At 38.5% G+C, this 26828-nt stretch overlaps 1 long non-coding RNA gene across 1 annotated transcript in view; it reads right to left on the minus strand.

Annotated features, from left to right (window-relative positions):
• Positions 1-2936: 2936 nt before the first annotated feature.
• LOC110193914 (uncharacterized) overlaps positions 2937-26828 on the minus strand; it is an 80471-nt gene continuing 56579 nt past the window's right edge. Inside the window, exon 4 of the long non-coding RNA XR_002320582.2 lies at positions 2937-3040. This is a non-coding gene — a long non-coding RNA (uncharacterized LOC110193914). The remainder of the gene's footprint in view (positions 3041-26828) is intronic.

Here is a 26828-nt window from a genome sequence, read left to right on the forward strand (position 1 = left end):
TCATATAGAAATTTTACACATATCTTTAGTATTTTATTCTCTATTCTTAGTTTCATAAGTGAGTGAGTTAAATGTCTAATTTCCCCTTTCCAAAACCAAAGGGAATTTTTTTTTTACTTATGTGATCCTCAACTTACTTTCATTCTTTTAGTCAGTAGATTTGAACAGAAATAGCTTTGCAACCCCTCTTGTCTAATGAAACATAAGTTTGGTAATGAGGGATGGGGGTTCTAGTCCTGGTTCTACCAATAATTGGTAAAGAAATACCAAAAAAATCACTTTCTCCTACATATGAAAAAGGAATATAATCTGTGCTGATACGTACCCAGCTAATATTTTGAGAATAAAGATAAGTCCTTTAAAAAAGAAATCTACCAAATAATAAAACATATCATTATTATTGTCAATATCATTTTTTTCTGAAACTACTACCTTTAAATATGTGTTTTTATGTGAAGCTGTCTACATTTCCATGAAAACTCTCCCACAGTAAAGAACATTTCCAATCTTTGTATGAGGATACTGATAAAAATCTCAAGTTTTTAATTTGTGACTTTTTCAAAAGCAAACAGCCTGCATCTAAATGGACACAGTACCAGACAGTTTGTGACCAAGTGCTAAATGCTCCTACAGACTGAAAATATCCTGGGAAACCAGGAAAGGGATATAGCTCAAAGATAGGACTATCTGATCCGCCCTGACCAGATCAGAACTTTATGAAAAAAAAAATAAGCCTAGCTTCAAGCTTGTTATTACATGCAAGGTGAGACACTTAGTAGCCTTACATAAAATAGGAAATAGAGAGGAAGGAGGTATAGGCACTTGGCCGTAGGAAGGCCTGATACAGAGTGTCCCAAAAATCTCACCAAAGTTTTAAGCCATTAAAACTTAAAAGTGCACTAAGACTTTGGGGACACTTTCTACAGATCCATGAAATCCAGGTGAAGCATTGTTGAGTAGTGATGCCTTCCTCATTCCATATTCAAAAAGAAAAAGTTGTACAATAAATTAATTTATGTGACCATTACAAAATCTATATTTAAAATTTTTTAATATAAGTTCAATGGATCTATAGGGCAACCAGGGCTGATCCCAGGCCACTGAATTTAGAGTATACTAACAATATTTGCAGTCAACAATGCTTGCAGTCCTTCAGCAGTATAGAAACGCCAGAGCACACCACACAGCCAGAATAATTAGCTAAATTGGAAGCTTAAAAACTATACTACAAGAGGAAACTACCAGGTGGTAGATTGTCCTTCTGCCCTGTTTTTCTCTCTCCACCACCACCACATGGCATTCTTCCCAGTAGCATCACAAGCCAACATACCAGAATCTCTCCTCCTTCAGAACAGTATTTCCCTGCTCTAATAAGGGCATGCATCATCCCACTTATCCCTGGCATAGCTTGTAGGTTGACCCAGGCACAAAATTTCTCTTTATATTTCTGAAGGTCAATTTTATCCTGTCCATAAACTTTTAGCTAGGCTTTCCAAATCCAACCTACAAAAGAAAGCGGGCAGCCAGATGGCATGGTGGATAGGTCACTGGGCCTGGAGAGAGGAAGACTCATCTTACTAAGTTCAAATCTGGCCTCAGGCACTTACTAGTTGTGTGACCCTGGCTAAGTCACTTAACCCTATTAGTCTGTTTCCTAATCGGTAAAATAAGCTAGAGAAGAAAATGAGAGACCACTGTAATAACTCTGCTAAGAAAACCCTAAATGGGGTCAACAAAGTGTCAGACACAACTAATAACAATAAAAAGCCTTCTTTAAAAATAATATATATATTCCCCAATTGATAAATGGTCAAAGGATATGAACAGCAGTTCTCAGATGAAGAAATTATAGCCATCTATAGCCATATGAAAAAATGTTCTAAATCACTATTGATTAGAGAAATGCAAATCAAAACAACTCTGAGGTACTACATCACACCTATCAGATTGGCCAACATGACAAAACAAGAAAATGGTAAATGTTGGAGAAGATGTGGTAAAATTGGAACATTAATGCATTGTTGGTGCAGTTGTGAAATGATCCAACCATTTTGGAGAGCAATTTGGAACTAGGCCCAAAGAGCTATAAAAATGTGCATACCCTTTGACCCAGCAATAGCACTTCTTGGTCTGTATCCCAAAGAGGACATACGAATGGAAAAAGGACCCACATGTGCAAAAGTATTTATAGCAGCTCTTTTTTGTGGTGGCAAAGAATTGGAAATTGAGAGGATACCCATCAATTGGGGAATGGCTGAGCAAGTTGTGGTATATGAATGTAATGGAATACTATTGTGCTGTAAGACATGATGAACAGGCTGACTTCAGAAAAACCTGGAAAGATTTGCATGGTCTGATGCTGAGTGAAGTGAGCAGAACCAGGAGAACATTGTAACAGTAACAGCCATGTTGTGTAATAACTAATATTAATAGACGTAACCCTTCTCAGCAATACAAGGATGTAAGACATCTCCAAAGGCCTCATGATGGAAAATGCTATCTATATCCAAAGAAAGAACTACGGAGTTTGAATGCAGATCAAAGCATACTGTTTGCTATTTTTTTTTCTTCTGTTGTGTTTTGTTCCCCTTTCTGGTGGTTCCTCCTATTGGTTCTAATTCTTCCTTATAACATCACTAATGTGAAAATGTTTAATAGGAATGTATATGTATAGCCTATATCAGATTGTGCACCATCTTGGGGAGGGAGGTAGAAAGGGAGGGGGAGAAGAATTTAAAATTCAAAAGCTTATGGAAGTGATTGCTGATAAATCAAAATAAGTTAATTAATAATAATAATATTTATAACTATTACATTAAGAATGAAAAGGGGAACATGGAATATCATGGAATTATAATGACCAAGAAGCTTGGCCCTAAGATAAGAGTTGGAAAAATAGATTTCCCTCTTTTCTTAGCAGAGGTAGGAGTCCCTGGGTATAGACTTTATTGCGTATAACATCAGATTCCGTTGGTGTTGGTTTTGCCAAACTGCCTTTTTCCTCTTTCTTTTCAAATTCTTTGTTCCAAGGTATAGTTCACTGGATAAAAAAAAAAAAGGATATATTTAGAAATGAGGCTGATGTAAAATCAAGTATCTTTTTTTGTCATTTAAAATATAAAAATTAAGAGGAAACCTTAAGATTATAAAACTAGAGATTAGGACTAAAAGTGACTTTAGAAGCCATCAAGTTCAATCCCCCATCTTATTTTACAGAAGAAGAAACTGAGATCTACAGAGGTTAAGTGATTTGCCTAGGGTCACCTGACTTAATCAGAATAAGGATCCTTTAACCTTTCATACATGATGCTAGGTATTTCCCTTCCTTTGAGATTCATGTCATGTTATACAAAAGTATAAAAATCAAACAAAATATTACACCAGAAAAAAAGAGAAATTAAAAATCTAAACCATAAAACTAACTCCAAAGACAATGAAGGGCTCCAAAATGAATCTTAAATACAATTATCAACATTGGCACTCTTGTTAACATGGTCTCTTATCAAGTAATGAATAACGGCAGGGTATGGTTACACACACAATCATTTACAATTACTTTTTAGGATGCATTGCTTAACCGCTTGGGGAGCTGAGGGATTTGGTTGTGTGTTTTGCTATTTACTCTATTCTTAGTTTATGTGTGTGTGTGTGTGTGTGTGTGTGTGTGAAAATATATTTATATAATGTTCAGAATGAAAGCAATAAACAGATTTTTAATATTTGTATATGTGCCTGTACTTACTATGGGCTAAACTTTAAACAGGAAACTTTTTTGCTATCTGGTACATAGAAATAAGAAGTGTTAAAATTAATTTTTAAATTCAGCTAAATACAAATTAATTCATGTTAATCCAGATAGTCTCTCTCTTATCATTTCCCTTTACTCACTCATAAGACCCAGGATGTATCTGAACCCAAAAGCCAAGAGCTACACAACTACTTGTGAAGAACATTACAGAAAGAAAGAGACATATTTTAGATTAGGAAAGAGTGCAAAGGAAAGGATAGGAAGAAGGCTACCTGAGCAAACAAAAATTATTTTATCTAACTGAATTCTAAGACTTAAAAATAAGCTTAAATATACAAATGAAAATTTAAAATTCCTCTTGAACAATAGCTTTAAAAAAGAACTGGAAAAGAAGCCATTTGTTTCTCATAGCCAAGGTGCTGAATAAAGCATTGACCTTAAATTTCTCCATAGGAGCAGCTAGGTGGTGTAGTAGATAGAGCACCAGCCCTGGAATCAGGAGATACTGAGTTCAAATCCGGCCTCAGACACTTACTAGCAGTGTGACCCTAGGTAAGTCACTTAACCCTAATTTTCTCCAAAAATAAATTTCTCTACAGCCTCTAATACTGTTTATCAAAACATGACAATGATATTATTGCTTGAATAAATGTGTTTAATATTTAGGTTCCCAGAACAGGGATAACCAAAGCACCAGGAACTTTTTTTCTTGGATAGCGGATATAAAAATTGGCAGCATGACAGTAGATGGAGAGCCCACCTAGGCACTAGGAAGACATGCACTCAAGTCTTGCCTTTGATGTATCTTGGCTATGTGACCCTGGGGTAAGTCACTTAATCTCTCCATTTTTAGGCAATTCTCTGAGATTAGAAGTGTCAAGGTAGATGGTGATCTGCATTACTTATGTAGTCAAAATCTTGAGTATTGTTCATCATCAGAGAATAGCTCCATCTGAGTATAAAGCATTCCTAGATGGAATATCTGCATAAGTACAGGGAGTTTTCCTGATCAGAGATTTCCTTAAACCAGTGAAATCACACATTCAGTCCCTATCCCTTTCCACCATCAGGCATTTGAAAGGTTATCATACGGAATTGGAATTAAATGTTTTCTGTTTTGCCCCAGAAGGAAAAACTGGGTGTAATGAGTGAAAGATACAAAAAACATACACACACATTTAGTCTTGGTATAAGACAAAATGCCTAACAATGAGTTTTGCCCAAAAGTAGAGTGGGAATATGCTGCTTCTGGAGGTAGAGAGTTCCTCCTTATGGTAGCGCTCTCTCCTACCTTCAATCCAGTCAAATTGGATCTCTTCTACCTGTTTTGGGGACCAGTCATTCCATCTCTGCCTTTGTGTTTTTTTTGCTTAAGTGGCTAGGCCATCAGATCTCATCTCTACCTCTTAAATTCCTTCACAACACCCCTTAGGTGCTACCTACTAAAAGGGGCCTTTACTGAGCCTCTGATTGAAATTATTCTCTCTTCCACATGAAATTACTTTCTATATTTTATATACAGCAGTTTATATTTACTTCTATGGGTTCATTGTTTTCTGTAGTGGCAAGTACAGTCCTTGAAAGCAGGAACTGTTTTTTATCTGTCTCACCAATACACAGTGCCTGGTATACAGTAGACAGTTAAATGTGTTGAATTCAATTCTGGTTCACTTTAGCAATCAGACTCTAGCTATGTTACCCTGGGCAAGTCATTTAACATTGCTCAGCCTCAGTTTCTTTACCTGTAAAATAAGGATAAAAATAACACCTGCCTCATAGGGTTGTTATGCAATTCAAGAGATATTTAAATCATTTTACAAACCTATATAGTATTATATTTTATAATATATAGTATTAGTTATTATAATTATTTGGGGACTAGATGGAAAATGTATACTGAGGATTATCAAAATTTCCATTTCCAGTGTTATTTAATTGATAAAGTATCAAATTAAGAAGATGCACAAGCCAGTAGAGAGAGAGCCAGCCTCTTATTAAAGAAGACCTGGGTTCATTCCCTGCCTCTAACACTTCCTGACTGTGAGACCCAGGACAAGTCATTTAACCTCCCAATTTCTCCACACAATTCTTTCAAACTATAAATTGCAGTGAAGCTGATAACCTGCATTACTTATACAGTCAAAATATTGACTACTGCTCTTATGAATCCAAGCACAAGACATTCCCTTATAGCAGTGTTTACCCTTCAAGCACCATAACAAAGGGCTATATATACCTGGTTGTTTTTCCTACCCTCCATCAGAATTCTTCTATTTTTTTCACCATTGGTTTTCTTATCAGATTATGACATTTCTTTTGAAATTAATAATAATTCAGATTATAAAGTCCTAACAGAAGAAACTCTGCACTGATACACTCCATTTCCTCAGCCCTTGCTCAGGCCAGACAGCATTTCCTGGTCTGATGCAAAGCACCCACCTAAAATGGGTTGCCTGTTCAACATTGTTCTTGCGATTTTCATCGGAAACCCCAGTTTCTAATCCCAGTTCTGCACTAAAGATTTGTGTACATGCCTTGTATCCCCAAGAGGAATAAATTTTTCTCAAGGGGAAATACTGAATTTTATTTTTATCTTTGTCTCCCTGTTGCATTAGCCTCCTCATGTGCTGCAAACTATTTGAAGGTCCAGAAAAGAAATAAAAGATGATGTAATCTCAAAGAATGACACTCTCCCTTTCTATTTATATCATTAAGAGATACTACATGATGTAGCAGAAAGTTTACTGGGCTAGGAGTTAGCTGACTTAAATTGGATTCCTGGTTCTGGCCAATTACTAGCTATGTAACCTTAGGCAGACCACTTGTCCTCTCCATCATCAGTTTCCTCATCTATAAAAAAGGGATAATAATACCTTCACTTCCTGATTAACAAAGTTGTAAGCCAAATGGGTTAACTATGACAAATGTTTAATGCCAGTCAGGCTTCACTCTGCTTGTTTCTATTCTGCCTCTTCCAAATATCAGTTGGTGTATGTTTGTGGAATGTTAATTAACTTCAATAGTAGCCTAAGCAAAACATAATAAGGAAGGTGAATTTCCTGTCAAAGAACATTTTATTATTCATTCCAAAGCTAAACCCAAATTATTTTTGGATTGCTCGTGTGATCTCTCTCTCATATTAGTGTAGTTGAAACTTCATCTAAGCTCTTTGAAGGCAGATAAAAAGTTATGTTTAAGGCCTGTGTAATATCTTGCATATTATTAATGATCATTTAAGAATTATCCAATCATAATTTGCTTTAAAACATTTCCTTACATAGTAGTCTATTTTCAATTATTCTATAAGTAACTGAATGTCATATGTGTAAAATAGTGTTGAAGGATAGAAAGAGAGAGGTGAGGAAGGGAGAGAAGGGAGAAGGGAGAAGAAGAAGAAGAAGAAGAAGAAGAAGAAGAAGAAGAAGAAGAAGAAGAAGAAGAAGAAGAAGAAGAAGAGAAGAGGAGGAGGAGAGAGGAGGAGGAGGAGGAGGAGAGAAGAAGGAGGAGGAGGAGGAGAGGAGGAGGAGGAGAAGAAAGAGGAGGAAAAGAAGAAGGAGGAAAAGAAGGAGGAGGAGGAGAGAATGGGGAAAAGGAAAAGTGAAGAGTATGTAGCAAGGTATTCATTGAAATTCAAGACAGTTTGTATCACTTTCCCCTTAGTTGCTATTTTGTGTTTGATACAACAATCCTACTAATGCTCCCAAAGTACTGACGTAAATTTCATTTGCCTGGCTTGCATCCAGAGGTAGACGTAGGTGAAGAGAAATGTGAGATGTATGAGCACAAGACCTTTTAAAGGTGAATGAGGAGAGAGAGGGCATGGCAATCAGAATAGAAACAACTTTTCCCGGCTCTCCGGTCACATATTTGTGCAAACAAAGAAGACTTTGCTATGTAGCCATAGCCAAGCTACATGCCCTTTGGGGCACTAGGCAGATCCAAACAAGGATAGTGAATACAGTGAGACAGTCCAATGAGGAGACAACCATTAGGAACCATATCCCTAGCAAAATGGGACTGGAGTCACTTGAAGCCAAGATAGATTGGGATCACTTCAAGAAGAGTTTTTGGGTCAAGGTGAAATGATAACCAGGTCATGTATATGTTGTGCCTTTTGGAGGGAGGGGCAAATGTGTCTCCCAAATGCTGCCTAAACTCCCCCTCACCTTCATCCATGCTTGTGAGTTAGATAAAACCAGTTGGCACTGATTGGTAGATAAAAATGTATGGTCTGTGTGAACAGGTAAATGAGAATTAGTGCTACCTCTAATCACTCCTTCTGTTTTACTATCTTTCTATTACTTTAAACATTTATTCTAACTACCCATGGAAGTTTGAGAGTTAGAAAACAGTAGAGATGGCAGGATAAAATAGAGAGTTGTTTGTTTGTTTTTTACTTGAGTAGGACAGGGGTGAGAAGAGCCAAGATCTGATTGGATAATATACACTCAAACCCTAGATCAATGAGAGAAAAAGCAATATCATCTACAAAGGAAGGGGAAAGGAGAGGGTAGAATCCAGCTTTCCGAGAGCCAGAGAGAACACCATGGCTGACACCCCAAAAAACCTTCTGGAATTAGGTGGTTTGCATAACAGGAAGGGTGAATACTCGAGTGACGGTATCTGCTTTAATCCAAGCACTGACAACAACTCCCCCAGCTATTACATATACATTGTTCCATTCCTCTGATAGTTTAAACTTTTCCTGTCCTAATTTACTAAAAGAAAGCCAACACAGCATAATGGAAAGAGACCTAACCTGAGAATCAGAAATCCTATTTTCTAATCCCAGTTCTACCACTAAAGATTTGTGCACATGCCTTATAACCCCAAGATGAATGAATATTTCTCAAGGGGAGACACTGAATCTTCTTTTTATCTTTGCATTGCACATCATAGGTACTTACTGTTTTTTTTAAGAGGAAGAAGAAATAGATTTATAGTGCTTGGCCTCACAAAGTAGAACTACCTATTGACATTGGGTAGATGGCACAAAGAGACAAATTTAGGATCAATATAAAGAAAAACTTCCTGACATCTATCCAAAAATGGAAGGAGACGCCTCAAATGGCAGTAGTATCTTGCTCACTAGACCTTCATTTCCCTGTCTGTAAGATGAGGGAATCATATTAGACAGTGCATAAAATCCTCTCCAGCTCTAAGCCTCTGAACCTCTCAGTCTTTTGTCAACTTGCTCACCACATTGCTCACACCCCACCTTCAGCAGGTGGACCCAGCTGTTCACTCTAAAGGTACTAAATCTGTCCAGGCAACAGGAAATAAAATTCAAAAAATTATCACTTCATCACACAACCCCATCAAACACATAATATTTTGCAATTTTTCAGCCCCACCATTTCCGAAGAAATACTATATGGAAATCTTGGATAAAATAAATGTTCTGAGATGTTCCAAAGAAACTATCAGTTACAACATGACGAAAATACTTTCCTTCCAAACTTGCTCATTTTGGTTTCCTAATTCTATCTCTTGCTTTTTAATCTGATTTTTTAAAAAATACTGGAATGTATCTTTTAGTGACATTGCTAATTTGAGAGGGACAGATAAGTGGCACAGTAGATAGAGTGCCAGGCCTGGTGTCAGGAAGATCTGAGTTTAAATCTAGCTTCAGACACTTACTACCTATGTAATCCTGGATGAGTCACTTCACCTTGTTTTCCTCAGTCTCCTCATCTGTAAAATGAGCTGGAGAAGAAAATGGAAAACCACTCCAATATCTTTGCCAAGAAAACCCCAATTGGGGTTGTGAAGTGTTGGACATGACTGAAACAACTGAACAACAACTACATAGGAAGGCTGAGTAAAGGCTATGTATGTGAGAAACAAAGAGAGTGGATAAGGGAGATGATTTGTGGGGGGAAAAGCAATCTTTGGTTTTATAATGATACCTCTTAATAAAGAAGATACTAAGCAATACCCATAATTTATTCAATATCATTTATTCATTCATTCTAACTATTAAGTTGCTACTATATGCAAGTAATGTGTTGTCAGAAACATTATCAGAGATGGAAATAATGTGAGGCACAAAGATATATTCTAAGACATCAAGAGGCTGAGGGGGGGAGGTCATGGTATTATGTAGTAGTAATAGAAATAGCAGTATTATTGTCACTAAATAGTAACCAAGATAAATACAAGTAAATAATGTTCAGACCAACATCTCCTTCACCTTTCATTCAGGAGTCAGTATGTTAACTGAATAGCAGTACTTGTTCACACAGTTAGTCCTCCTGGTCAGCCCCTAGACCTTTGGCCTACTTCAACATAAAGCACCAGTGGTCAAGTTTTCAAATCCTGGCGTTTATTTTTTCCTTAGAATTTCTGGCCATCAGTACTTTATGGTTAACAGGGGAGAATTCACTTGATGGACATGAAGGACAGCATAGCTTCCTACCTCCTGCCCTCCAGGAAAGAGACTATCATTTCCTAGACCTATCACTGGCTCCCATCTGTCTTGGATATTGGGCCCAGAGAAGCAAGACCTGTCAGCACCCATCTGTTGGACAGCACCATGTCTATCACAACTTCATTTTTGCTATCCCCACCCCCTTCTTCTTCTTCTTCTATGTCAAGAGCCCAGCCCCTATAAATTGGGAAGCTTTCATTTAATTTTAAAAAAAAAAACACAACCAATTGCATGATGACAGGAGATTCATTTTCAGAGGATTCCTTAACTGAGGTACAATTTTCAACTCTGTTCCCAAAGTTTATCAGTAAGTGAATTTCTTAAATCTCACTGTATGTCTTTCCTAGAGGAAAAAAAAAAGTTGTAGCGATGTTTATGTACCCAAGACAGCTTCCCCCATCTACTTCATGCATAATATAGCTGGTCTATGGCACTAATAGTATAAAGCCTAATCACCATTAAAACATTGCTTTTATGGGGAAATGTATTATGAGTTCCAACCAGGATTCCCAGAACACATGTTCTCTAACTCTGACAGAGGTGGGAAGGATTCCTAGGCTCTTATAACACAAAGCCCCAGAGACTGGGGCTCCAGTTACACCTTTGGATACCTGAGCCCTGAATGACCATTCTCCCCAGAGGAGCCCATATTGCCACAGTACCCATACACCCCTGTTTCACTGGGGGAGCTTCTACTTCTCAGACCCTAGCTGCTGAAGCCCTTAACATAGCCAATACCACACAAATCTTTGCTGAAACCTGATTTTTGTAGTTGTGGTACCAACACTGTACACCATATAAGTGAATGAGAGAAAGGAGGGGACATTGGGCATAATTCATTCGGTCTGTTTGCTCTCTCTCATTCTATCCTCCTCATTAGTAAGCAATTAGTCACTCCTTAATTTAACCCTTTGTCTGTGCTGGCATTAGTGGCTTCATATACTGGGGTTTCAGAGGAATCAGGGGATCTAAAAGTGGCAGTTTCAATAGTGCATCCTTCAAAGCAGCAGCTTCAGTATCATCTTTGACTCATTAGTATTTATAGTTCATGGATAAATCAATTATTCATAAGTCTAAGACTACACATTCTTTCAAGATTCAGGTTTAGGGACTATCATCTTTGGGAAAAGAATAAGGCAGCTACTTTCAAACACAATATTTGCTAGCTTCTTCCCATCAGGGAAGAAGTTGCACTGTAACCCATACAGCACTGAGTGAGAGAAAGGATGGGGCACTGGGCATAATTCATTCATTCTGTCCAGTTCTCCTCATATGATCATCATTGGTAAGCAGTTAGTCACTTATGTAACACTTTGTCTACACTGGCAAAGACAAAGCCATATACTGGATAGAGAAATCTCTGCTAAAAGAATTATTGGAATCATAGAACTTTAGAACTGAAATGGACATTAGAGATTCATTCATTCCATAAAGGCTGGGGGGGGGAAGGGAAAGAGTTTTGTCCAATCTCATCATTTTATGAATTTAATAAGGTAAAGGGTAGAGAACTAAGCCTGAAAAAATTTTCGATAGATAGATAGGTGATAGGTAGATAGATAGATAATTATATATACACACATATAATCACCTCAGGCCTTTGCAGGATACACACACACATATGCATATACACATACACACACACACACACACACACACACATGTGTGTGTGTGTGTGTGTGTGTAATAAAGTCAGGAACTAGAGACAAGGAGTTAAAAGTAAGTACAATACTCCCATAGGAAGCTCCTTAAGGGGTTTTGTCCCTCTCTTTTTACCTTCCTCATATTCATTTGCATGACAGACTAAGAGAATTTTGCAATTGAGAAAACTGAGGAGTCTCAGACTAAGAAAGCCATTGGTACTTTTTTGGATAGCAGACCTGATAATGATGCTATATGGGTAGAGTTTATCAATCAGACATTATGCAGGAAGTCACTATTACTTTCTAACCCTAAGTCAGATAGAAGCTAGAGTCATAGACTACCTTTAGTGAGATTACAGTTAAAAAATATACTTAAACCCTATAGACATTGCTTCGCTGACTGGTCTATATTCCAAAAGTTTAACCTTTATGGTGAAGACTTTTTTTTTGGAGAGAAAACAGCTATCAGAGCCAAAACTTCAGAAAAAACATTGGGGGATAAGAAAGATGTTAAGGATTTTTCCCCAAGACAAAATTGAGTATGTGATGACCCTGCCTTTTTCAAAAAACTTTAACTTAAGCCTCTGAGCTTTAAGTTAAAAGAGGTATGCTAGGAACAACTCTTCCTCCCTTAACTCTAGCTGAAGCCAAAGGCTAAATGCAGATCCACAACTTCACATCCAATGGAGCTATACTAGGCATCAACCACAGAACCAGGGAACACCATCCAGCAATGGCCACCTGAGACCAGCAGGGAGCAATGCCCAGCAGACACTCCATGTCACACACCCTCTTGCCTGGCAGAGACTACATTCCTGGCAGATATTTCATGCCATAAGAAACCAGTAGGGTGTAGGCAAGAACAAGGCAATGACATCACCAGCAAACATTGGCAGTATCAGAGATGTCAGTTATTCTTCAATGCATGTTCCTCCCTAACCACATTTATTCCCTAAATGTGTACCATGGTCACATGTTCTCTAGATATGTTTTCTCTGCATGCCCATAATCACATACGCTCCTTACATGTGCAACCCTCCATATATATTCCTCTCTTCCTATTGATAGTGTACATATTTGTAGGAATGTATACCTCAGGTTTACGAAAGAAACGTTCTATTACTACTTTTCTTACCATGATGTTTCATTAAATGACTTTCATTTGAACTAATTATTTCTGGCTGGCTAATAAAAGTAAATATATCAGTAAATATGCATGAGCTATGGTTTTGATTGGATATGGGTCCACAGAGTACTTTAAACCAAGAGTAGTTTGTTCAGGGGGACTCACATGTACATTGGAGGGCACACTAAAATGATACACAGGTAGTATGTTGAAATGGGTAAGCCTGATTGGTCATTTCAGTGGAATGTTATATCTAGATAGGGTCACCATGGGTCCAAGATCTGTTTCTCAGACTTACAGATACAAAAACTTAATTTTATCAATTCACCAAAGATCAATCCAGTTAAATCAAACTTACAAGAGTATGATTTAATAAGCAAAATGGCAGCTAAGTATTCTGTTACTATTCCTCATTTATAGAGCAGCATCCTGGTGCAGTAGAAAGAGAAGTGGCTTTCCAGAGGTCTGAAAACCTAGGTTCAAATAACACTTTTGATTTTTACTACTTGTGACATCTCCCTGTTTCTTAACCTCCCTGGGTCCTAGTTTCTCCTCTACAAGGAGGGGGGTTATTAAACAGCCACTGAGATTACTTCCACCTAAAATAATCTATGATCTAAATGATCTATCATCTAAAATAATACTATGATCTTGGGAAAGAGAGAGAGAGAGATAGTGAATAGATGGCCTTTCTGAAATCAAGAAGATTTGATTTCAAACCCTAACTCTCATAAATATTAGCTATGTGATCATGGGCAATTCAACTAAACCTTTCAGTTTCCCGGACAGCTCTCTAAGACAAACTTAAAGGGAGAGTTGCCCATTTGAATTGATGGAGAGATTTTACCACACAGGGAGTTTCTCATACCAGTGAAATCCTAGGTCTGTACTGCCTTCCCCTCAGGAAAAAAAAAATCTCCTTAATGAGGTTTATTCTACTCATTTCTAGCTTGATCATCATTCTCCTTTCTGGAGAAGACAAGTAATATAGGAGTCAAATAATTCTGCTTTCTGTCTCCTATTACACCATCTGCCCCAAGCATAGAGTCTGTCCCCTCCTCCCTTATTCTTCTTGCTCTGAAACTAAATTTTAATTTTAATTTGTTTTTAGGGGTTTTTTTGCCCAAAGATAAGCTTATTTTGCATTTCAGACATCCCAATATTTTTAAAGGTTTGAAACACATTTCTTTATGCATGTCACTCTTCAGTATTCTTTGGTTATGTATTCCTTTTTTCCATCTCAGTCTTTTAAGTCTGAATCATTAGATTCCTTATCCTGCCACATTGATGTCACTAGATGTCTTTTCCTTTCATCAAGATTGTTCACAATTATATAGTCAAAATCTCATTTTCATATTCACCCATCCCGAACTAGCCATCTTCTCTTTAAAATTCTTTAGCCATGAGATCACATCTATCTCTTCTTGCAACTTTTTGAAAACTGCTTCTCTGAAGTCTAGGGTTCATGTTTGACTATGTTCCGCATTCCCTTTCTTTGTTATGAAATCTGGTTGCTTTCTTCCAAGGTTCCAGACATTTCCACATCACCAACCAGATCTTCTGTGTTTGCTCAGCTTTCCAGATCTCTTTTCTAGATGTCACAAAAAACATCGCTCTCCTATTTGCTCTTACTTTCACAGCTTCCTCCTTCTTCATTGTAACATGCTATCATTCCCAAGTTTATAGAAGATTTTTCATTGGTTTTATATATGTGGAGTGGCAGCTTAGTAATAACACTTAGGCAAACATCAATATTATCAATAAACAATTTCCAAAACATTTTTGCCTACCTACAGGAAAGTTTCTTTCATGTAATTCCTTCCAGTATGTATGAATTCTTGTTAATTTATACCACCAAGTGAAGCATTCCCTAATGTTGCTCTTTTTTTTAAAATGCATTCATTTTACTTTTTGTTCCTCTGTTGATTTCAATAGTCCAGTGAAGCTATGAATTCATTAATAGGGACACTACTTCCAACAGTGACCCATTTGTGCTTTTCTTATCCTATGCTAGTCTTATCCATATCTCCCAGATGGAGTACATTCAATGTGCAATTGAATTTAAGCCTCCTCTGGATGTCTTGATTGTGTATAGTTATCAGCTCTCAATATATAACCAAGGTGCCTCCCCTTCTGATCAGAAATTTCTTTGATAATGTCTTTTGTACAAGCTACTTCTCACTTGCAAGTCACTGGTAATACATTGCAACCTGTTTATACCCACCATACATCTCTCCAATGCCCTTCAGGTGACCTGCAATTCAGATCTTCAAAGATAGGGATATCCCCTGATTTTCAGCCATATAACATCACCAGAAAAATATTGGTATTAAAAGGAGGTTTTTTTGTTTCAAATAGAAGTCTGGAACTGCCAAAAGCTCTACACAAATATCCTAAGTGCAAACCAGCCCACTCTTTTTCCTACTTGATTCATGTATGCTTAGCGTTGCTCAGAGCTAGTCAATCTGTCTAAATGAGGTTCTATAATTTTTTTCCCCTAATAAACTGGATCTCTCTGGTTTAGCCAGGCTAGCAGTGCAAGGCTACTGCCATTAACTGATCAGCATGGGAACTTTGACTTGATCTGTTTCCAACCTAGCTGATTCACTCCTCCTCAGAAACCTAGTGGTCCCACAACTAAGGGCTCGATATTTTGATGATAGATTGGGGCAGACATCAAATTAGCTTAGCCCAACTACAACTCAGAACTCCCAAGCTCAAGACACCTACCAGCCTGAGCCTCCCCATCTTGGGCTTACAGGTGTGTTCTACAATGCCCAGCTTCCACTGGAGATCTTCAAAAGATTCCTTGATCAGTGATGTCTCTGGCCTGACACTGACAAGATCCTTTTGGAAATGTGAACTGCAGGAGGCTGTTCCAGGATGGTGGAAATATGGATAGAGGACAGCACCGTGAGCTTCCCATAGGGTTCTAGGACATTTCATCTTTACCTGACCAAAAAGAAAATTACCATTTGTCCTTTCCAGTTATGTGGAGCTATGAAAGATGAGTTGTTCCCTAAGATATTGTCATTTTGGGCAGTATGGCATAATACAGTGTTCAACTTGCCATCAGAAGATTTAGGATTGGGTCTCAGCTATGTTACATACTACCTGGGCAACTTTTGGTTGGAGAGTTGACCTTTCTGAGACTCAGCTTCATTAGTGAAATGGAGATTATGCTAGATGGTCTCTAAGATCCCTTTCATTTGATGATCTTTCTCAGCCAATGCTGAGTGAGACTGATAAGACAGATGTCAGATAGCAGTTAGAGGGCCATCACTGAAAACAAGGGACAGGGCAGCTCCATAAGGACAGAAACCATGTCTTATGTTTCCCTTGCAGCCCCCAGAACAAGACTAGGCATAAAGTTAGTTCCTGATACATTCTTCATTCACTCATTTCTTAAACATTTATTAAGCACTTTGTGTGTGCACTTAATATGTGCAGTGTGCCATGCTAGCAGGGGGAAAGCTCAAAGACAATTACCCTTCAGAAACTTATGGTGTAGTAGATTATAGAAACAGAGATAAGTAAGAATAAGCTGTCATATTTCTACGGTTTGTAAAGTGCTCTCATCACAAAAACCCTGATTGGCAGTGTGAGGGAGAGGAGGAACATTAGATCTGGAGTCAAAAGACATGCACTGAAGTTGGCCAACTTATGACTGAATGACAATGGGCAAATCACTTCATCTCTCTGTGCTTCAGTTTGAAAAGTGATGCAGTTGAATCCAATCAGATAATCTCTATGGTTTCTTCCAACTTTAACTCTTTATATGTATGATGTTATGGCTGAAGATGGAATTCCAGGAATGTTCGAATTCACTGGCAGCAGAGAACCTCTTATGAGACTGTCCATTAGTTTAATATATGAATCATTTGGTAGAAAAAGGAAAGGGTCAACACAAACATAACTTTCTGGTCAATGTTAATAATAGACTAAAAAATAGACAGTATATATACATATATATATAGATTTAGATATACATATGTATATCTATACACACACAAACACACACACACACACACACACACACACACACACACACACACACATATATATGGCAAGGATATTTGTATTCGCTTTAAAATAAGTTTAGTGTTAAAGTTACCATGTATTCAATTACATAATCACAAGTACACATTCAGCATTGCTGCTAGGTATGTAGTATTTCTTATGTCTTCTTGTGCTGCATTTGATTGTGTAGGAAGGAAACAAAAAGACTTTGACGTTGAATCTCTGGAAGGTGCTACCAAGACAACTGGGGAGAAAAAATCAGGAAGGTATGAAAAAGATTACAGTTTTATCACAGCCTTTAATGGCATTCTTCATGTAGCATCTTTTGGTTTACAAGATTCTAAGCATTTTTCAAAAGCATTCGTCACAGGTGTGTTGGTAAGTGGAAGACAAGTAGCATCATCATTTCCCTTTTGAGAATAGAAAAGAAAAAACTAGAAATGGCACATTCACCTCCTAAATATCAGGATTCTATATTCCTTTAGTTCCTTAGCAAAAAAGGCTGGCTTTAAACAATTGGGGAGGGTAGAGAGAGGAGGTCTTGTAAGGTAATCAACTTAATTCATCAAACATTTATTAAGGAACCACTATATGTAGGCATTGTTCTAGGAACTGAGGATACAAAACACAAAAATGAAACAAACAAAACAAAAAACCCAATGCCTGATGCCCTCAGAGAGTTGTAATTCTGCTTCTGGACACAAGCTGTAAACAAATAAATGAAAGCATGATAACTTGAAGAGGACAGAAAGCACTAACTCCTAGAGGGATCTGTAATTACCTCTGGGCACCACAGTTTAGGGGCAGCTAGGTGGTACAGTGGATAAAGTGCCAGGCCTGGGGTCATGAAGATTCCTCCTCCTGAGTTCAAATCTGGCCCCAGACACTTACTACCTATGTGACCCTGGGCAAGTCACTTAACCCTTTGCCTCATTTTCCCCATCTGTAAAATGAGCTGGAGAAGGAAATGGCAAACCACTCTATATTTGTCAATAAAACCCCCAATGGGGTCATGAAGAGTCAGAAAACAAGACAGGAGAGAATATTCAAGAGGAGGTAGTAGTCAACTTCCTTAACAATACGAGATTAATTAATTACCACAAAGGACCATGGGACTATAGACTTAGAACTTTACAGGCCATTTGGTTCAAACCTCTCATTTTAAAGGTGAGGAAACTGAGGCCCAGAAAGGTTAAATGATTTGCTCACAGTGACACATGTGTAAGTGGCAAAGCCAGCATCTGAACCTAGGTTCTCTAACTTAAGAGCCAGCACTCTTTACCGCATTGCCTTCAGAGGACTCTGCTCTACAATGATCCACTACCTAACAAATAGATGCTGCCATCATGGAGCCTGCATCTCCCTATTTCACCACTGCTGAAAACTATGACTTGCTCCATTTCCAGCTTGGGCTGAATCGATCCTCTTTTAGGCAGGGGAAATGAAGGATTCCATGTATATCATCACCCTGCTAGACTAACATCTCAAGAACAGTCCTTAATGAGTCAAACATCTGTATCTCTGATAATGACAATGTAGAATGTCTTCTAAAAGGAGATGCTTAATATGGTAAGCAGAAGAGGGAGTTTTCAATACTAAATTTATTTTTTTTAATATTTCCTATATTCTATATATCCAAATTCTTTGATGAATGAAATCCTATTAAAATAGATATTGTATTTGATTTAAATAATAACAAAAATTAGACAAAAAAGCAACTTTGGCTTCCCTTGTTCTGATGCCTCACTAAGATACAAAGGTAATTCAAGGTTTTCAAAGGGTATGTCAGGGTATCAAAGGTTCTGACAACCTAAAAAAAGCTTCAGATAAATTCCTAGCAACATTCTACATTGTTGTCGAAGGACCCACCTAGCTAGTTTAAAGAGACCCAGAATTAGCAAATTGATACTAGATGATAAATTCTACAGATATAGCAACTTGGGAAACAATTGAAAATAGACTTTAAATCTTTCCTTTTTAGCCATATATATACATGAATACACATTATTATCTCATACCACAAAAATTTGATGAGTATGTTGAAGGAACTAGCCCTGGAGGATCTGAAAAGTGACGTATGTGTGTAATTTTCAAAGGATATTAAACAAGCCAAGTATGGTAGTTCAGGCCAGTAGTTGCTGTTACTGGAGAGGTTGAGGCTGGTGGATCACTTGAGCTTAGGAGTTCTGAGATGCAGTGGAAATAAAGTTGATCTGATGGTGAGCCACTTCCCTCCCTCCCCCCAAGGGATGAAGAAACAAACTGTCAAAGCTTCCAGACTGAATGAAATAGGGAAACTCACTCAAAAGGGGAAAAAAAGTATACTAAACAAAACAATCCGTGACTGTAACATGTTAATGTAATCATAAAATGAGAAGTGCCTCAGGCTGCAAACATGTTTTGCTTTTTTTTTTTTGGCTAGGCAATGGGGTTAAGTGCCTTGCCCGGGGTCTCACAGCTAGTAAGTGTTATGTGACTGAGGCTGAATTTGAACTCAGGTCCTCCTGAATCCAGGGCCTATATTCGATCCACTAGGCCACCTAGCTGCCCCCATGTTTTGCTTTTGTCGCTATTATATGTAAAACCCACTTCAAAATTATTTTTATTCAAAGAAAGAAACTGCATATGTAGATTACACAGAACACTTTTTTTAAAGCTTCCTTTAATATTCTGAAGACTAATTCTTTTGTTTGTATGTATAATACTTGCCCTACAGAAAGCTTTCTACACTCAGAAAATGTTCCTTTTGTAGCCAAGATCCTCACTGTTTCTTGCCTGCATATCCCATATCTACTGAGTACAGAATCCTGCCTGACTCTATTATACCAATTGTTCCTCATTCTGAAATGTCCCACAATCCCCCCACCCACCTCTTCATTCTAAAATACTAAAAATTACAATAACCATGTGGATTACTGTAATAAATGCAATTGTGAGAAACTGGTTTGCCTGCAGCAACTTTCATAAACTCAAAAGACTTCCAGTTTTTGGTGAAATTTGGGTGGAGCCCTATTTTGCTTATATTCTGGGAAAGAGGAAAAAAAAAACAAACTTGACCTGAGAAACATCAACATATATGCATAAATGAAAGCCTGGATCCACTTTCAAAGAGTTTTGGCAGTTTTCTAGTGGAAAGAGGAGTGGTCTGCTTTCTAAAAGTTTCATCACACATCTCCAGGAAAACATTTTCAAGCAATGTGACTGTCAAGCTTAATTTCATAAAAACAAGATGTCACTCCAATTAGTGCATTACTTGATCTCAACTCATTCCTATGATCTACTTTTATCCCCAGCCCTGACTTTTCTCCTCCATTCGGGTCCTACTTTTCCAATTGCTTACAGGATATCTTCACCTGGATTTTCCCATCATTGTGCCCAACTCAGTATGTCCAAAGCCAAAATCATCACATTCTCCCCAAACCTGTGCCCACATTCTGACTTCACTATTTTTGTTAGTAGTACCACCTTAGATCTTGGGAGTTTTGCTCTTCCATTGCTGCCCATGTCTAATGTTATCAAGTAGTGTTGCTTCTTCTATCCAAAACTTTGTTCTATCTGTCTCTTTCCTTTCCTTTCCTTTCCTTTCTTTCCTTTCCTTTCCTTTCCTTTCTTTTCCTTTCCTTTCCTTTCCTTTCCTTTCCTTTCCTTTCCTTTCTTTCCTTTCCTTTCCTTTCCTTTCCTTTCCTTTCCTTTCCTTTCCTTTCCTTTCCTTTCCTTTCCTTTCCTTTCCTTCATGACCCCATTTGGGATTTTCTTGGCAAAGACACAAGTGGTTTGCCATTTCCTTCTCCAGCTCATTTTACAGACGAGAAAATTGAGACAAACAGGGTTAAGTGACTTTTCCAGGGTCACACATCTAGTAAGTGTCTGAGTCTGGATTTGAACACAGATTCTAGTGGGGCAGACATCTAGAGGGTCATCACACAAGATTCTTCTGGTTATTATACCTTTTGTGAGGTGCCATAAGTAAATCAAAGATTGGCTCTTCAGATTCAGAAAAGCTGACTTTTCATTGAAATCTATCAGAAAGTGATAGAGGTAGGAGACTAATTTTCACAGAAGTCTGAGTCACCTGCTGGCTGAATTGAGGCTATTGTAGCCAATCTTCTGTCTAACCATGCCCTTTTATAGCAAATAACACATTTCTTCCCCCAAGAAAATATCTTCTTCTCTGGCAGGATTCCAAGATATGTTTTCTTTGGTGTTTTATGAAAAGTTCATCCAGAAGATGAGTTTTTCTGACTCCAGGCCTATATACTACACCACCTAGCTGCCCTCCTAATAATGCTCATTTAGATCTTTATCAATTCAAGCCTAAAGAACTACATTTGTCTTTGAACTGGTCTCCTTACTTCAGGTTTCCTCCTCTTCCAGTACCTGCCCTGCACACCCCTACTGGATTAATCTTTCCAAAACAGCACTTTCACTGAAGTATGGGATAGTGGGGAAAACATTGGTTCTGGAATCAGAGGACATCTGTGTTCAACTCCACTGCTAAACGTTTACACCTAGGTGACCCTGAGCAAATCACTGACCTCCTTGGGCCTTGATTGTCTCATCTATAGGGGTTTCAACCAGGTAGCCTCTGAGAGCCCTTCTAGAACTAAAATCCTAGCGTCTATGATCTTATTACTCTCCTGATCAAACACAATGCCCTCCCCCTCCCCAACTCCACCTCCCACCACCATTACCTACACCATAAAGTCCAAATTCCTTAGCTTTTTCAAGGATCTTCACAATCTGGCCCCAAACTTACTTTCCATCCTTTCTGTTCATTATTCCAGTACACGAACCTTCTAGTTCAGTCAATCTTGACTTTTTTCACCCTTGCACATTTGTCTATGGTATTCCCCTCACCTGAAAAGCCTACCCTTTTCCTCTCTGATGAAATCATGCCCACCTTCAGGGCTTATTTCCATCCTAGCCTGAATTACCAGCCCTCCTACAGAATCTCAATAGTAATGAGGTGTAGCAATGTGACCTCAGGCAAATCAGAACCTCCCTGTGCCTCAATTTCCTTCTCTGTAAAATGGGGGAAATAACATCTCACACTTAGTGTTTTGAGGTTCCCGAGGTGCTTTCATCACAACAATGCTATTTGCCTGTGAAGCTCACGTCTATAAAATGTTCTGCAGCCATAGCTATTGACTTGGAAGCTATCCCAATTATAATTAAGAACACTTAATTGCAGTACTACTCACTGGGTACTTGCTTACTGGCCTTTCTCGTAGCTATCTTTGTGTGCCTATCCTATTTCTCTGACTAGACCAAGAGTCCTTAACCTGGGGTCCATAAATTGTGGACTTTTTTTATATTTTAATTTTTTTAAAAAATATTTTGATAACCCTATTTCAAAATGATTGGTTTCCTTTGTAATCTCATTTAGCTTACTTTATGCATCTAAAAACATTGTTCTGAAAAGTCCATAGGCTTCCAGTGACTAGACTGTAAGTTCCTTGAGGGCAGGGACCATGTTTCTTTGTATGCACCACAGGGCCTAGCAGAGTGCTTTTCACTGTAGTAAGTGCCCAATACATATTTGATCCATGATACCAAATAGACACACCCCTCTCACCTAACAGACCAAACTCACAGCTTCCCAATCATTTCTAAGAAGGGATAGGAGAAGTCGAGGGTGAGGGGGTTACCAAGGGAGGGAGACAACAATTGTGAATGAATGCTTGAGCACATTTTGTCCGTATTCAAATTCAAAAAAATGCTTTTTTTTAAATACCAAACACCAAAGCTGCTGTGTCCATAAAACATAAAACAACCGCTTGAAACCCAAATTGACAGAGAGACTTTTGTTTTTCAGAGATTAAAACACTCAGCTGCTCACTTACTCCTGAGGATGACAAAGCATGACTATTCATTACCTCAGGCCACACCACGGAGAAGCTGAGTAAGAAATGACCCTCACTCAATTCTGCGGATTGAGATCACAGGGGTTTTAAGGTCAGGCTAAAACTCCATTTCCATTTTTTTCCTTCTTTCCCCTTGGGTAAAAACCACTCTGAGAAAATCCTGTGTTCTCCCCTAATCAGGATTTCAGAGAGTCACTGCCACTCACCACAGTTGCCTTTCCTGGCCTGACCGGCTGTGCTGGGAATTTAACTGATGTCTCCACCCTAGCAGCATGTGGAACCAATGTAATGGAGAACAGCTCAAAGATGAAAATGGAGCAACTCTGGCAGTCCCAGCTGCCTGAGGTAGCCAATAAAAATGATCCCTGGTTGCAGTATTAAGCATTAAAGGGAAACAAATTAGCAGAAGCAAGTTCTGGTTTGCATCCAAACAATGCAAGTAAAAGTCATCTTCCTGACAATTTGTACAGAGGATTACTGCTATGAAGAGTGTTTGCAGAATACTAGAGGACCTGCAAGGGCCCTCAAAAGCCATCTATTGCAACCCCTTCATTGCACAGATGAGCAAGCTGAGACCCAGAGAGATGAAATTACTTTCCCAAGGTCACACATATAGTAAGTATTAAAAGGCAGGATTCATAACCCAGAACTCTACTCAGAAATGGTGGGCTTCCCTCTCCCCTAAGCTGCCTCCACCTTAACCAAGCTAGGGAAATGGAAGTAAAATCCTAAACTTTGCTTAAACTTTATAAGCTCTATGGATGCATAGGAAAGCAAGCTTTTGAAAGGGAGCAAAACATAGTGGATAGAACGCTGGCCTTGGAATAATGAAGACCTGAGTTTAAGCCTCTAATAATTAACCGGGGAGGGAAGAAGGGATGGAGCTTGCTTATCTTCAGGTACTTGAAGAGCTGTATTTTGGGAAAGGGATTAGGCTTGGTCACACGGAGCAGAGCTAGGAACAATGGGGAGTTACAAAAAGACAGATACAGAATGAACTTCAAGAACAATTTCCCAACACTTAATATAGGTAAAAAGTGGAATGAGTCCCCCTAGGAGGTGGTGGAGTCCCTCTTACTAGAGGTCTGCAAGTGAAGGTAGAATGATTACCTGCTGAAGCTACTGTAGGGGGGATTCCTGGAAGAAGGGGTTAGTCTTCCGATTTCTCCTAACTAGTAATTCTGCTGTCAGTGCACCAGGTCAATCCTTAATGGAGGATTTATGAGAAAACAGAAAAAAAAAACTGAGAAGGATGCAAAGGCATGGACTGGTTGTTATTCTTATTGTTGAGGGGGAACACCCAGGTCTATGAAATCATATGTTTAACCAAGAGTTCTAAAGAAGTCTAATATATCAATTGAAATTCCCACAATTAAAGATGAGTTTTGGTTTTTGAAATGTCTCTAAGAGGACCATAGGATCCTAAATTTAAAACTGGAAGGGATTCTAGAAGCCTAGATATTTAATCCAATGCCTTCATTTGACAGTTGAGAAAATGAGCCCCACAGAACCCAAAGAAGCATAAGGACTTAACCAAGGTCACACACACACACACACACACACACACACACACAGAGAGAGAGAGAGAGAGAGAGAGAGAGAGAGAGAGAGAGAGAGAGAGAGAGAGTAGGTAACAAAGCCCAAAAGCCCAGATTCAAACCAATGGAATCAGCTACAATGAGGGCTTTGATGGAAGAGGAAAGAGGATCAGAGAATATTTTAGCACAAAGAGTAGATCTAGAGTATGGGCTCAGCAGATCCCACAAGGCCAAAAGGTATCAGGGGACACAAGGAGAAAGGTGCTAGGAAATAAGAGAATACCAAAGAAAAACCACCTCACTTATTTCAAAACTTTGGCCAAGACTAGCTCTAACTTCCTTTTTCTTATACCTGCAATGTCACATAGTCCCTTCTTCCGAGACCCAGAAATCAACACTGTGAGTTCTGAACAACTAGACATGACCTCTCCATTCTCTGATCTCACATCCTATAGTCCTATTTATGTGTTTATAGTTCTATTATGTGTTTATCATATTCAAATTTGTGTCATATTGATCTGCGTAGAAGGCCCAGCTTTTCAATACTAACATTTTACTGGTGTTACTATAAAACTCTGACACATGAAACACCACTGCCTCTAAAGAACTAAAAATGTTCATCACACAGAGGGCATTGAAAAGGTACTTCATGGACCCGAGCAGTCTGCAACAGTGCAAGGAACTCCAAAGCAAAGAATAACATCAAGAAAGTATATGATGGGCTGGAGGGAAGAAGGGGGGGGGGAGAAAGAGGGCCTAGTCATATGGCCAGAGCAATGAATGACTGGAGGACAGCAATAACATTCCTCTGGTTCTGTCACCATATTGGGAGAAATTGAGGAATGCCTCCAGAGTATTGGGTGGACCCCTTGTGGTGAATTTCTTGGGAGAAGATGGACAGAGGCACACGGGATGAGCGGGTACAGAAGGGCAAGTGTGGATGGGCAAATATTGATAAGTTAGGATCTGTCTTATTGAAGGGAACTCTCAAATGAATAAGATCACAGATCCATTTGAATGTCATATCTACACCACTAGATTGAAAACCTTTAACGTTTCATTTATTTGTTTCTTCCCAAAGCCAAGCATAAATACACTGTATAGAGTAATGCCTAAGAAATACTTAGTGAATTGATGAACCATCTAATTAATACGTAACATTCAAAATTAGGGACTCACTGCCTATTACCCTCTCATTCTCAGATATCCATACTTGTTAGGCACATTAAAACAACACACTTTGAGTGGTGAGGAAATGTATTTCTATCCCACTCACAGAAGTTCTCTTTGATGTAATCTACTTAGTAGACTATTAAGTTCCTTGAGTTCTTAACAGCAGGAACCATATCTTGGGTAGCAAGTGTGGCCATCCTCTTGATTAAGGTAATAACACAGACTTCAGTCCCCAGTACTATGAGTAAGAACCACACTCCCTAATTCAATAGCACTTCATTCTGGAAGCTCCTGTTTATTCCAAACTTCATTATTAAAATGAATTAGGCTGGCACATTTAAAATGGTGCATGGTGATGTTATACTTTATGTCAATATATGGGAGATAATTTTGGAGCTTGAATCATGCTGGGGTGCACTAGTGGGGGACTTAGAACATTGTGAGAGCTCCGAGATCCTGGAGGCTTGAAGAGAGACACAAAGTGGTGGGAGGATACCCTATTTCTATTTTGAACTCATTAGCAAATACAAGTCTACTATAATACTTTCCCTACCTGGGATGGGAAATTCTTACCCTAAGAATTCTAAGCATGCCAGAAAATGGGAAATTTTCTAGGGTGCAGGAGAACTGACAAAACCACATCAAGGTGGCTGATCTGTAGTAGTAATTGTCTAAGGGTCTTTGGCATCAGAAAGCAAGGTGACCATGATGCATAAAGCACTAGACTTGGAGTCAGGAAGACCTGAGTGAATCCTGCCTCTCAGACTCTCAGGTGAGGCTCTGGGCAAGTCATTTAACCTGTCAGCCTCAGTTTCCTCATCTGCAAAATGAGAACAATAAAAGTACCTACCTGGCAGAGTTATTGTCAGGATCAAATGAGATAACACATGTAATGTCTTTCACAAACCTTATATGAATGTTAGCTATTAGCCTTCTGAACCTCTTCTAGGGAACTGTGTGGATCAAGTTATCAGACTAGTCCATGAAACTTTGCTAATGCAACCAGGCCCCAAAGCAGGGAAGCACTTCCTGAAAGAGGGTCCTTCAGATAAGTGCTCATGCAATTTCTGTAAAATATGATTGCTTTAAATTTAAAAAAAAAAAGCTACTGAAAAAGCCTGTTGAAAGTGACCATTGCCTCAAGTAGGTAGGAGATGCCATAGTACTATAAATGAGTCATCTTTTCCTCTGGCAGATTAAGGGGAAGCAAAATTTATTAGAGTAATTAAACTAGAAGTAATTCTGTTTTAAGAAGCTTATCTAGAAATGGCAACATAGCACACTGAAGT

This window comes from Phascolarctos cinereus, unplaced genomic scaffold (assembly GCF_003287225.1).
Source record: "Phascolarctos cinereus isolate Bilbo 61053 unplaced genomic scaffold, phaCin_HiC Scaffold_3;HRSCAF=262, whole genome shotgun sequence".
Classification (NCBI taxonomy): domain Eukaryota; kingdom Metazoa; phylum Chordata; class Mammalia; order Diprotodontia; family Phascolarctidae; genus Phascolarctos; species Phascolarctos cinereus.